Source organism: Chiloscyllium punctatum, chromosome 5 (assembly GCF_047496795.1).
Source record: "Chiloscyllium punctatum isolate Juve2018m chromosome 5, sChiPun1.3, whole genome shotgun sequence".
Taxonomy (NCBI): Eukaryota; Metazoa; Chordata; class Chondrichthyes; order Orectolobiformes; family Hemiscylliidae; genus Chiloscyllium; species Chiloscyllium punctatum.
The window spans coordinates 41,977,172-41,990,069 of record NC_092743.1 but is presented as its reverse complement, the minus strand read 5'-3'; the positions used below and the strand labels follow the sequence as shown (position 1 = coordinate 41,990,069).

Below are 12,898 nucleotides of genomic sequence, written 5' to 3'. Positions count from 1 at the left end.
GTTGAAACACATCGCGTAGCCGCTTTAATGCTACGCACATTTATGCTGGCAATTTTAAACCCCATTTTAACAGTTTGCGGGGTTACCAGTGTCCATTTTCTTCTGGTCTTGCTCCAGTGGGGTAGCTGCGTGCATCCCCGTGGTGACAGCAAACTGCTGGACCTTCCCAGGGCTGAGGTAGTTGTCCGGCTCCACGCTGGAGTCATTTCCCCGCTCTGGTGTCATCGTGTCAGACCCAGGGTCCGCATCGCCCCGTTCTCCATCTGACATCAGGGCTGTCACTGGGACGCTGCTCCCAGTTCCCTGGAGCTGTGGGCCGGTGGGTACCCCTTGGTTCTCACCGGGTCGGGGGAGGCCTTCACCCATCCCCTCAGAGGGATCGTCTTTTCCTTCTTGGGCGGTGTTGCCCTCCTTTCTCCCCACGGCGCTCTGCCTCTTCCTCCGGAGGCGACCCTTCTTGCGCCCGTCCTCACCCTCGGAGGAGCTGCCTGTATCCTCCTCTTGGAGGTGTCTCTTCCCCCTTCGCTTGGTGGCTTTGGGGCCCTCGAGAGGTTTCCTTTTCCTGTTTTTAACGATAATCCACTGCTCTGCCTCCTTTGATCCCTCCTCTTCCATTTCCTCCGTCTGTCTTGCAGGAGCTTGGGTCGGCTGCTGCATCTCCCCGCTGTCTGCTGCCTGCTCCTCTACAACTTTCCCTTCCTTCTGGGTGCCTCCAGGCACCGTTCCTTTGCTGATTCGCGGTACCTCGTTAGACTTTGTCGGTCCGCGGCTCGTGTTGCCACCTCCGGCCATCTGTGCGTAGGTGGCGGCTCCTCGTCTCGGGCAGGCCTTGTACATGTGGCCCGCCTCCCCGCACAGGTTGCAGCTCTTTTCCTCCCGACAGTCCTTTGTCAAGTGACCCTCCTGTTTGCAGTTCCTGCAGATGGTCACTTTGCAATCCACCGCCACGTGTCCCGACTTCCCGCAGGTTCGGCACACTTTGGGCTGCCCTGCATATGTCAGGTAGCCTCTGCTCCCTCCGATTGCGAAGCTCGAGGGTGGGTGGAGGATGTTCCCACTGTCATCGGCCCTCAGAGTTACCTTGACCTGCCTCTCACTGGTCCAGATCCCAAAGGGGTCGATCACATCGGTGGCTTCTCCCTCGACTTGGACGTACCTTCCCAGGAAGGTCAGGACATCAGCCGCTGGAACGTAGGGGTTGTACATATGGATTGTAACAACCCGGTTCCTCTGTGCAGGAAGCACACACAATGGGGTCGCCGACAAGATGGAGAACACAACATCCACGCAGTCAGTCAGCACTCACTTGAACGTGTCGCAAGTCTCCAATCAGTCAGACAGCGCTCTCGAGTGCTACCTCACACTTGTTGTGACTGCTGGCGCCGATCGGTTCGTTTGGATTCTGGAATCTCAGAGCATCTCGCTGGCGATTCTTTCGGCGGCACCGTGTTTTCCAGAAGACTTCGCGCACGTGCTGCTGCTGCTGCTGCTCGGATGTGTCGATAGTCGCGTCGCGTTGTTCGGTTGAATACAGCGTGCAATCTCGAGAGGAAATCGCCTGCTGCTCTCAGCTCATCCTTCCGAAACACCATGGGGGCTAAGCAAGTGTACAGTTTAGGGGAATTAGCTCAAATGGTAGAGCGCTCGCTTTGCATGCGAGAGGTAGTGGGATCGATGCCCACATTCTCCACAGTGCTTTTCCTGGGGAGGCGCAAGCAGTGTGACCCTCGCGTGAACCCTGCGTGTGGCTCCAGTCTTTGCTGCTGCACAGATAGCACGATGGTGAGTTTACAAAATGCTGTGCAGAAAAACAAGTTGAGCACGTGTCGCCCAGATGTTAAACCTTCCAGCGACGCGTTTGCTCTGGTGTGGTCAGTTCAAAGCAGGCGTGAAGCCGTCCAAAGCAAATATTATTGCCCGCGGAGAGAAAGAAAACGCGTAAGGTGACAAAGGCCACAGTCTTGCCTTCTCTGAGGATTAAACTCAGGACCTTCAGATTACGAGACTGACGCGCTGCCTACTGCGCTAAGAAGGCCAGCCGACAGCCGAGGCTCATACCGCGTGCCCAAATAGGCCGGTTTTCAAGGTGCTGCGAGCCACAGAGCAACCCTCGTCAGAAAGCTGCAGCTCGAGTGAGGCCAGGATATCGGCTTTCAATCCACAATCACGCACCTCGCCCGTTACATGCTGGGCTCTGGCCCGTGCAGAGACACGGCCCACTCGCGGTGCCGCAGAGCCGTGGCGTCAGGAGCGCGGCAAAGCCCGGTATGTCTTGCGCTTGGCAGGCAACATTCGGCAAAGCCTTTCACTTCTTTGTCTCGATGGCTCCGCTACTGGAGAGCCACGTCACAGCGCACTAAGATCCTTTGCTCAGCACTCCATGCAGGCAAGAAGGGAGGTGCTTCCGTTTACCAAAGAGCCTAAGAAAATGAGGGTTTGCTTCAGGAAAAGAAGGAAGCACTTGTCAGGTATAGACAGGATAGATCGAGTGAATCCGTACAAGAGTGTAAAGACAGTAGGGAAATCAGGAGGATAAAAAGGGGACCTGAGATAGCTTTGGCAGATAGAGTTAAGGAAAATCCAAAGGGTTTTTGCAAATACATTATAAGGACAAAAGGGTGACTAGGGAGAGAATAGGGCCCCTCGGGGATCAGCACAGCGGCCTTTGTGTCGAGCCGCAGGAGAGGCTGGGCCGATACTAAACGAGTATTTTGCATCAGTGTTTACTGTGGAAAAGGATAGAATGTAGGGAGAAGTATAGAATATAGGGAAATGGATGGTGACATCTTGAAAATTGTCCACATTGCAGAGGAGGAATGCTGGATGCCTTGAAGCGCGTACAAGTGGATCAATGCCCAGGACCTGATCAGGTCTGGGGGAAGCTAAGGAAGTGATTGCTGGGCCCCTTGCTGAGATATTTGTATGGTTGATATAAAATCATGAGGCGTATAGATCGGATAAAGAGAGAAAGTCTTTTCCCTGGGGTGCGGGAGACCAGCACTAGAGGGCAGAGGTTTAGGGTGAGAGGGAAAAGATATGAAAGAGAACTAAGGGGCACCTTTTTCACACAGAGGGTGGTACGTGTATGGAATGAGCTGCCAGAGGAAGTGGCGGAGGCGAGTGCAATTGCAATATTTAAAAGGCATCTGGGTGGCTATATGAATAGGAAGGGTTTGGAGGGATATGGCCCGGGTGCCGGCAGGTACGACTAGATTGGGATGGGATATCTGGTCGGAAAGGTCCGACCGACGGGTCTCTTTCCGTGACGTACATCTCTATGACTCTATGACTCCTTTCAAGCAAAGTTTTCCCGCGAAGCGGCGCTCTAAACTGCTCGATGACAACTTACTATGTCAACGTCCGGACGAAGGAGTCTTCCATTCCTGTCGGAAAACTGCCTGTGGACTTCTCTTCGTTTCCTCTTCATGAAATCTGGCCTGCACGGGGTGTGCCACTTCCACAGTTGCACAAGTTGAACAGCAACGCATCCGAGCAGGTCAGCACTAAGGAAAGGCCCTACCGGTCAGACAGGGCTCGCGGGTGCTGCTTCAGACGAGTGGCGGTTGCTCTTTGCATCTCGGCCTGCTTGGCGTGTATCTGAAAGCAGCACTTTGCGGAACCTGACCGCAGGGCTGCAGCTCACGAGGATGAAGGAGAAGCCCTCTTTTTTCGTCTGGTAACAGCCCCAAGTGTTCTCTTTCTCCAAAATACACCTTCTTCTTCTTCAGAGAAGTCTGCCTGTTGGTGTGCTGTGACGTCTGCAGTTGCAAACCACGAGCAGCAGGGAGCCCTCTGGAGGAACACAACATCCACGCAGTCAGTCAGCACTCACTTGAACGTGTCGCAAGTCTCCAATCAGTCAGACAGCGCTCTCGAGTGCTCCCTCACACTTGTTGTGACTGCTGGCGCCGATCGGTTCGTTTGGATTCTGGAATCTCAGAGCGTCTCGCTGGCGATTCTTTCGGCGGCACTGTGTTTTCCAGAAGACTTCGCGCACGTGCTGCTGCTGCTGCTCGGATGTGTCGATAGTCGCGTCGCGTTGTTCGGTTGAATACAGCGTGCAATCTCGAGAGGAAATCGCCTGCTGCTCTCAGCTCATCGTTCCGAAGCACCATGGGGGCTAAGCAAGTGCACATTGTAGGGGAATTAGCTCAAATGGTAGAGCGCTCGCTTAGCATGCGAGAGGCAGTGGGATCGATGCCCACATTCTCCACAGTGCTTTTCCTGGGGACACGCTTGAGACGCAAGCAGTGTGACCCTCGCGTGAACCCTGCGTGTGGCTCCAGTCTTTGCTGCTGCACAGATAGCACGATGGTGAGTTCACAAAATGCTGTGCAGAAAAAAAAGTTGAGCACGTGTCGCCCAGATGTTAAACCTTCCAGCAACGCGTTTGCTTTGGTGTGGTCAGTTCAAATCAGGCGTGAAGCCGTCCAAAGCAATTATTCTTGCCCGCGGAGAGAAAGAAAACACACCCGGTGACAAAGGCCACAGTCTTGCCTTTTCTGAGGATTGAACTCAGGACCTTCAGATTGTGAGACTGACGCGCTGCCTACTGCGCTAAGAAGGCCAGCCGACAGCCGAGGCTCATACCGCGTGCCCAAATAGGCCTGTTTTCAAGGTGCCGCGAGCCACAGAGCAACCCTCGTCAGAAAGCTGCAGCTCCAGTGAGGCCAGGATATCGGCTTTCAATCCACAATCACGCACCTCGCCCGTTACATGCTGGGCTCTGGCCCGTGCAGAGACACGGCCCACTCGCGGTACCGCAGAGCCGTGGCGTCAGGAGCTCGGCAAAGCCCGGTATGTCTTGCGCTTGGCAGGCAACATTCGGCAAAGCCTTTCACTTCTTTGTCTCGATGGCTCCGCTACTGGAGAGCCACGTCACAGCGCACTAAGATCCTTTGCTCAGCACTCCATGCAGGCAAGAAGGGAGGTGCTTCCGTTTACCAAAGAGCCTAAGAAAATGAGGGTTTGCTTAAGGAAAAGAAGGAAGCACTTGTCAGGTATAGACAGGATAGATCGAGTGAATCCGTACAAGAGTGTAAAGACAGTAGGGAAATCAGGAGGGTAAAAAGGGGACCTGAGATAGCTTTGGCAGATAGAGTTAAGGAAAATCCAAAGGGTTTTTGCAAATACATTATAAGGACAAAAGGGTGACTAGGGAGAGAATAGGGCCCCTCGTGGATCAGCACAGCGGCCTTTGTGTCGAGCCGCAGGAGAGGCTGGGCCGATACTAAACGAGTATTTTGCATCAGTGTTTACTGTGGAAAAGGATAGAATGTAGGGAGAAGTATAGAATATAGGGAAATGGATGGTGACATCTTGAAAATTGTCCACATTGCAGAGGAGGAATGCTGGATGCCTTGAAGCGCGTACAAGTGGATCAATGCCCAGGACCTGATCAGGTCTGGGGGAAGCTAAGGAAGTGATTGCTGGGCCCCTTGCTGAGATATTTGTATGGTTGATATAAAATCATGAGGCGTATAGATCGGATAAAGAGAGAAAGTCTTTTCCCTGGGGTGCGGGAGACCAGCACTAGAGGGCAGAGGTTTAGGGTGAGAGGGAAAAGATATGAAAGAGAACTAAGGGGCACCTTTTTCACACAGAGGGTGGTACGTGTATGGAATGAGCTGCCAGAGGAAGTGGCGGAGGCGAGTGCAATTGCAATATTTAAAAGGCATCTGGGTGGCTATATGAATAGGAAGGGTTTGGAGGGATATGGCCCGGGTGCCGGCAGGTACGACTAGATTGGGATGGGATATCTGGTCGGAAAGGTCCGACCGAAGGGTCTCTTTCCGTGACGTACATCTCTATGACTCTATGACTCCTTTCAAGCAAAGTTTTCCCGCGAAGCGGCGCTCTAAACTGCTCGATGACAACTTACTATGTCAACGTCCGGACGAAGGAGTCTTCCATTCCTGTCGGAAAACTGCCTGTGGACTTCTCTTCGTTTCCTCTTCATGAAATCTGGCCTGCACGGGGTGTGCCACTTCCACAGTTGCACAAGTTGAACAGCAACGCATCCGAGCAGGTCAGCACTTAGGAAAGGCCCTACCGGTCAGACAGGGCTCGCGGGTGCTGCTTCAGACGAGTGGCGGTTGCTCTTTGCATCTCGGCCTGCTTGGCGTGTATCTGAAAGCAGCACTTTGTGGAACCTGACCGCAGGGCTGCAGCTCACGAGGATGAAGGAGAAGCCCTCTTTTTTCGTCTGGTAACAGCCCCAAGTGTTCTCTTTCTCCAAAATACACCTTCTTCTTCTTCAGAGAAGTCTGCCTGTTGGTGTGCTGTGACGTCTGCAGTTGCAAACCACGAGCAGCAGGGAGCCCTCTGGAGGAACACAACATCCACGCAGTCAGTCAGCACTCACTTGAACGTGTCGCAAGTCTCCAATCAGTCAGACAGCGCTCTCGAGTGCTACCTCACACTTGTTGTGACTGCTGGCGCCGATCGGTTCGTTTGGATTCTGGAATCTCAGAGCGTCTCGCTGGCGATTCTTTCGGCGGCACTGTGTTTTCCAGAAGACTTCGCGCACGTGCTGCTGCTGCTGCTCGGATGTGTCGATAGTCGCGTCGCGTTGTTCGGTTGAATACAGCGTGCAATCTCGAGAGGAAATCGCCTGCTGCTCTCAGCTCATCGTTCCGAAGCACCATGGGGGCTAAGCAAGTGCACGTTGTAGGGGAATTAGCTCAAATGGTAGAGCGCTCGCTTAGCATGCGAGAGGTAGTGGGATCGATGCCCACATTCTCCACAGTGCTTTTCCTGGGGACACGCTTGAGACGCAAGCAGTGTGACCCTCGCGTGAACCCTGCGTGTGGCTCCAGTCTTTGCTGCTGCACAGATAGCACGATGGTGAGTTCCCAAAATGCTGTGCAGAAAAAAAAGTTGAGCACGTGTCGCCCAGATGTTAAACCTTCCAGCAACGCGTTTGCTCTGGTGTGGTCAGTTCAAATCAGGCGTGAAGCCGTCCAAAGCAATTATTATTGCCCGCGGAGAGAAAGAAAACACGTCCGGTGACAAAGGCCACAGTCTTGCCTTCTCTGAGGATTGAATTCAGGACCTTCAGATTATGAGACTGACGCGCTGTCTACTGCGCTAAGAAGGCCAGCCGACAGCCGAGGCTCATACCGCGTGCCCAAATAGGCCGGTCTTCAAGGTGCCGCGAGCCACAGAGCAACCCTCGTCAGAAAGCTGCAGCTCCAGTGAGGCCAGGATATCGGCTTTCAATCCACAATCACGCACGTCGCCCGTTACATGCTGGGCTCTGGCCCGTGCAGAGACACGGCCCACTCGCGGTACCGCAGAGCCGTGGCGTCAGGAGCTCGGCAAAGCCCGGTATGTCTTGCGCTTGGCAGGCAACATTCGGCAAAGCCTTTCACTTCTTTGTCTCGATGGCTCCGCTACTGGAGAGCCACGTCACAGCGCACTAAGATCCTTTGCTCAGCACTCCATGCAGGCAAGAAGGGAGGTGCTTCCGTTTACCAAAGAGCCTAAGAAAATGAGGGTTTGCTTAAGGAAAAGAAGGAAGCACTTGTCAGGTATAGACAGGATAGATCGAGTGAATCCGTACAAGAGTGTAAAGACAGTAGGGAAATCAGGAGGGTAAAAAGGGGACCTGAGATAGCTTTGGCAGATAGAGTTAAGGAAAATCCAAAGGTTTTTTGCAAATACATTATAAGGACAAAAGGGTGACTAGGGAGAGAATAGGGCCCCTCGAGGATCAGCACAGCGGCCTTTGTGTCGAGCCGCAGGAGAGGCTGGGCCGATACTAAACGAGTATTTTGCATCAGTGTTTACTGTGGAAAAGGATAGAATGTAGGGAGAAGTATAGAATATAGGGAAATGGATGGTGACATCTTGAAAATTGTCCACATTGCAGAGGAGGGATGCTGGATGCCTTGAAGCGCGTACAAGTGGATCAATGCCCAGGACCTGATCAGGTCTGGGGGAAGCTAAGGAAGTGATTGCTGGGCCCCTTGCTGAGATATTTGTATGGTTGATATAAAATCATGAGGCGTATAGATCGGATAAAGAGAGAAAGTCTTTTCCCTGGGGTGCGGGAGACCAGCACTAGAGGGCAGAGGTTTAGGGTGAGAGGGAAAAGATATGAAAGAGAACTAAGGGGCACCTTTTTCACACAGAGGGTGGTACGTGTATGGAATGAGCTGCCAGAGGAAGTGGCGGAGGCGAGTGCAATTGCAATATTTAAAAGGCATCTGGGTGGCTATATGAATAGGAAGGGTTTGGAGGGATATGGCCCGCGTGCCGGCAGGTACGACTAGATTGGGATGGGATATCTGGTCGGAAAGGTCCGACCGAAGGGTCTCTTTCCGTGACGTACATCTCTATGACTCTATGACTCCTTTCAAGCAAAGTTTTCCCGCGAAGCGGCGCTCTAAACTGCTCGATGACAACTTACTATGTCAACGTCCGGACGAAGGAGTCTTCCATTCCTGTCGGAAAACTGCCTGTGGACTTCTCTTCGTTTCCTCTTCATGAAATCTGGCCTGCACGGGGTGTGCCACTTCCACAGTTGCACAAGTTGAACAGCAACGCATCTGAGCAGGTCAGCACTTAGGAAAGGCCCTACCGGTCAGACAGGGCTCGCGGGTGCTGCTTCAGACGAGTGGCGGTTGCTCTTTGCATCTCGGCCTGCTTGGCGTGTATCTGAAAGCAGCACTTTGCGGAACCTGACCGCAGGGCTGCAGCTCACGAGGATGAAGGAGAAGCCCTCTTTTTTCGTCTGGTAACAGCCCCAAGTGTTCTCTTTCTCCAAAATACACCTTCTTCTTCTTCAGAGAAGTCTGCCTGTTGGTGTGCTGTGACGTCTGCAGTTGCAAACCACGAGCAGCAGGGAGCCCTCTGGAGGAACACAACATCCACGCAGTCAGTCAGCACTCACTTGAACGTGTCGCAAGTCTCCAATCAGTCAGACAGCGCTCTCGAGTGCTACCTCACACTTGTTGTGACTGCTGGCGCCGATCGGTTCGTTTGGATTCTGGAATCTCAGAGCGTCTCGCTGGCGATTCTTTCGGCGGCACTGTGTTTTCCAGAAGACTTCGCGCACGTGCTGCTGCTGCTGCTCGGATGTGTCGATAGTCGCGTCGCGTTGTTCGGTTGAATACAGCGTGCAATCTCGAGAGGAAATCGCCTGCTGCTCTCAGCTCATCGTTCCGAAGCACCATGGGGGCTAAGCAAGTGCACGTTGTAGGGGAATTAGCTCAAATGGTAGAGCGCTCGCTTAGCATGCGAGAGGTAGTGGGATCGATGCCCACATTCTCCACAGTGCTTTTCCTGGGGACACGCTTGCGACGCAAGCAGTGTGACCCTCGCGTGAACCCTGCGTGTGGCTCCAGTCTTTGCTGCTGCACAGATAGCACGATGGTGAGTTCCCAAAATGCTGTGCAGAAAAAAAAGTTGAGCACGTGTCGCCCAGATGTTAAACCTTCCAGCAACGCGTTTGCTCTGGTGTGGTCAGTTCAAATCAGGCGTGAAGCCGTCCAAAGCAATTATTATTGCCCGCGGAGAGAAAGAAAACACGTCCGGTGACAAAGGCCACAGTCTTGCCTTCTCTGAGGATTGAATTCAGGATCTTCAGATTATGAGACTGACGCACTGCCTACTGCGCTAAGAAGGCCAGCCGACAGCCGAGGCTCATACCGCGTGCCCAAATAGGCCGGTTTTCAAGGTGCCGCGAGCCACAGAGCAACCCTCGTCAGAAAGCTGCAGCTCCAGTGAGGCCAGGATATCGGCTTTCAATCCACAATCGCGCACCTCGCCCGTTACATGCTGGGCTCTGGCCCGTGCAGAGACACGGCCCACTCGCGGTACCGCAGAGCCGTGGCGTCAGGAGCTCGGCAAAGCCCGGTATGTCTTGCGCTTTGCAGGCAACATTCGGCAAAGCCTTTCACTTCTTTGTCTCGATGGCTCCGCTACTGGAGAGCCACGTCACAGCGCACTAAGATCCTTTGCTCAGCACTCCATGCAGGCAAGAAGGGAGGTGCTTCCGTTTACCAAAGAGCCTAAGAAAATGAGGGTTTGCTTAAGGAAAAGAAGGAAGCACTTGTCAGGTATAGACAGGATAGATCGAGTGAATCCGTACAAGAGTGTAAAGACAGTAGGGAAATCAGGAGGGTAAAAAGGGGACCTGAGATAGCTTTGGCAGATAGAGTTAAGGAAAATCCAAAGGTTTTTTGCAAATACATTATAAGGACAAAAGGGTGACTAGGGAGAGAATAGGGCCCCTCGAGGATCAGCACAGCGGCCTTTGTGTCGAGCCGCAGGAGAGGCTGGGCCGATACTAAACGAGTATTTTGCATCAGTGTTTACTGTGGAAAAGGATAGAATGTAGGGAGAAGTATAGAATATAGGGAAATGGATGGTGACATCTTGAAAATTGTCCACATTGCAGAGGAGGAATGCTGGATGCCTTGAAGCGCGTACAAGTGGATCAATGCCCAGGACCTGATCAGGTCTGGGGGAAGCTAAGGAAGTGATTGCTGGGCCCCTTGCTGAGATATTTGTATGGTTGATATAAAATCATGAGGCGTATAGATCGGATAAAGAGAGAAAGTCTTTTCCCTGGGGTGCGGGAGACCAGCACTAGAGGGCAGAGGTTTAGGGTGAGAGGGAAAAGATATGAAAGAGAACTAAGGGGCACCTTTTTCACACAGAGGGTGGTACGTGTATGGAATGAGCTGCCAGAGGAAGTGGCGGAGGCGAGTGCAATTGCAATATTTAAAAGGCATCTGGGTGGCTATATGAATAGGAAGGGTTTGGAGGGATATGGCCCGCGTGCCGGCAGGTACGACTAGATTGGGATGGGATATCTGGTCGGAAAGGTCCGACCGAAGGGTCTCTTTCCGTGACGTACATCTCTATGACTCTATGACTCCTTTCAAGCAAAGTTTTCCCGCGAAGCGGCGCTCTAAACTGCTCGATGACAACTTACTATGTCAACGTCCGGACGAAGGAGTCTTCCATTCCTGTCGGAAAACTGCCTGTGGACTTCTCTTCGTTTCCTCTTCATGAAATCTGGCCTGCACGGGGTGTGCCACTTCCACAGTTGCACAAGTTGAACAGCAACGCATCTGAGCAGGTCAGCACTTAGGAAAGGCCCTACCGGTCAGACAGGGCTCGCGGGTGCTGCTTCAGACGAGTGGCGGTTGCTCTTTGCATCTCGGCCTGCTTGGCGTGTATCTGAAAGCAGCACTTTGCGGAACCTGACCGCAGGGCTGCAGCTCACGAGGATGAAGGAGAAGCCCTCTTTTTTCGTCTGGTAACAGCCCCAAGTGTTCTCTTTCTCCAAAATACACCTTCTTCTTCTTCAGAGAAGTCTGCCTGTTGGTGTGCTGTGACGTCTGCAGTTGCAAACCACGAGCAGCAGGGAGCCCTCTGGAGGAACACAACATCCACGCAGTCAGTCAGCACTCACTTGAACGTGTCGCAAGTCTCCAATCAGTCAGACAGCGCTCTCGAGTGCTACCTCACACTTGTTGTGACTGCTGGCGCCGATCGGTTCGTTTGGATTCTGGAATCTCAGAGCGTCTCGCTGGCGATTCTTTCGGCGGCACTGTGTTTTCCAGAAGACTTCGCGCACGTGCTGCTGCTGCTGCTCGGATGTGTCGGTAGTCGCGTCGCGTTGTTCGGTTGAATACAGCGTGCAATCTCGAGAGGAAATCGCCTGCTGCTCTCAGCTCATCGTTCCAAAGCACCATGGGGGCTAAGCAAGTGCACGTTGTAGGGGAATTAGCTCAAATGGTAGAGCGCTCGCTTAGCATGCGAGAGGTAGTGGGATCGATGCCCACATTCTCCACAGTGCTTTTCCTGGGGACACGCTTGAGACGCAAGCAGTGTGACCCTCGCGTGAACCCTGCGTGTGGCTCCAGTCTTTGCTGCTGCACAGATAGCACGATGGTGAGTTCCCAAAATGCTGTGCAGAAAAAAAAGTTGAGCACGTGTCGCCCAGATGTTAAACCTTCCAGCAACGCGTTTGCTCTGGTGTGGTCAGTTCAAATCAGGCGTGAAGCCGTCCAAAGCAATTATTATTGCCCGCGGAGAGAAAGAAAACACGTCCGGTGACAAAGGCCACAGTCTTGCCTTCTCTGAGGATTGAACTCAGGACCTTCAGATTATGAGACTGACGCGCTGCCTACTGCGCTAAGAAGGCCAGCCGACAGCCGAGGCTCATACCGCGTGCCCAAATAGGCCGGTTTTCAAGGTGCCGCGAGCCACAGAGCAACCCTCGTCAGAAAGCTGCAGCTCCAGTGAGGCCAGGATATCGGCTTTCAATCCACAATCACGCACCTCGCCCGTTACATGCTGGGCTCTGGCCCGTGCAGAGACACGGCCCACTCGCGGTACCGCAGAGCCGTGGCGTCAGGAGCTCGGCAAAGCCCGGTATGTCTTGCGCTTGGCAGGCAACATTCGGCAAAGCCTTTCACTTCTTTGTCTCGATGGCTCCGCTACTGGAGAGCCACGTCACAGCGCACTAAGATCCTTTGCTCAGCACTCCATGCAGGCAAGAAGGGAGGTGCTTCCGTTTACCAAAGAGCCTAAGAAAATGAGGGTTTGCTTAAGGAAAAGAAGGAAGCACTTGTCAGGTATAGACAGGATAGATCGAGTGAATCCGTACAAGAGTGTAAAGACAGTAGGGAAATCAGGAGGGTAAAAAGGGGACCTGAGATAGCTTTGGCAGATAGAGTTAAGGAAAATCCAAAGGGTTTTTGCAAATACATTATAAGGACAAAAGGGTGACTAGGGAGAGAATAGGGCCCCTCGTGGATCAGCACAGCGGCCTTTGTGTCGAGCCGCAGGAGAGGCTGGGCCGATACTAAACGAGTATTTTGCATCAGTGTTTACTGTGGAAAAGGATAGAATGTAGGGAGAAGTATAGAATATAGGG

The 12,898-nt window shown here is 53.0% G+C and overlaps 9 non-coding genes across 9 annotated transcripts; 5 read left to right on the top strand and 4 right to left on the bottom strand.

Moving 5' to 3' along the window:
• The first annotated feature begins 1,617 nt into the window (after positions 1-1,617).
• trnaa-ugc (transfer RNA alanine (anticodon UGC)) lies at positions 1,618-1,690 on the top strand. Its single transcript has one exon. It is a non-coding gene; the product is annotated as a tRNA-Ala (tRNA).
• Positions 1,691-1,962: 272 nt separating this feature from the next.
• Positions 1,963-2,035, bottom strand: trnat-cgu (transfer RNA threonine (anticodon CGU)). The gene has a single exon. It is a non-coding gene; the product is annotated as a tRNA-Thr (tRNA).
• Positions 2,036-4,140: 2,105 nt separating this feature from the next.
• trnaa-agc (transfer RNA alanine (anticodon AGC)) lies at positions 4,141-4,213 on the top strand. The gene has a single exon. It is a non-coding gene; the product is annotated as a tRNA-Ala (tRNA).
• A 281-nt stretch (positions 4,214-4,494) lies between these two features.
• On the bottom strand, positions 4,495-4,567 carry trnav-cac (transfer RNA valine (anticodon CAC)). The gene has a single exon. It is a non-coding gene; the product is annotated as a tRNA-Val (tRNA).
• Positions 4,568-6,672: 2,105 nt separating this feature from the next.
• trnaa-agc (transfer RNA alanine (anticodon AGC)) lies at positions 6,673-6,745 on the top strand. The gene has a single exon. It is a non-coding gene; the product is annotated as a tRNA-Ala (tRNA).
• A 281-nt stretch (positions 6,746-7,026) lies between these two features.
• trnam-cau (transfer RNA methionine (anticodon CAU)) lies at positions 7,027-7,099 on the bottom strand. The gene has a single exon. It is a non-coding gene; the product is annotated as a tRNA-Met (tRNA).
• A 2,105-nt stretch (positions 7,100-9,204) lies between these two features.
• On the top strand, positions 9,205-9,277 carry trnaa-agc (transfer RNA alanine (anticodon AGC)). Its single transcript has one exon. It is a non-coding gene; the product is annotated as a tRNA-Ala (tRNA).
• Positions 9,278-11,736: 2,459 nt separating this feature from the next.
• On the top strand, positions 11,737-11,809 carry trnaa-agc (transfer RNA alanine (anticodon AGC)). Its single transcript has one exon. It is a non-coding gene; the product is annotated as a tRNA-Ala (tRNA).
• Positions 11,810-12,090: 281 nt separating this feature from the next.
• trnam-cau (transfer RNA methionine (anticodon CAU)) lies at positions 12,091-12,163 on the bottom strand. Its single transcript has one exon. It is a non-coding gene; the product is annotated as a tRNA-Met (tRNA).
• Between the last annotated feature and the right edge of the window lie 735 nt (positions 12,164-12,898).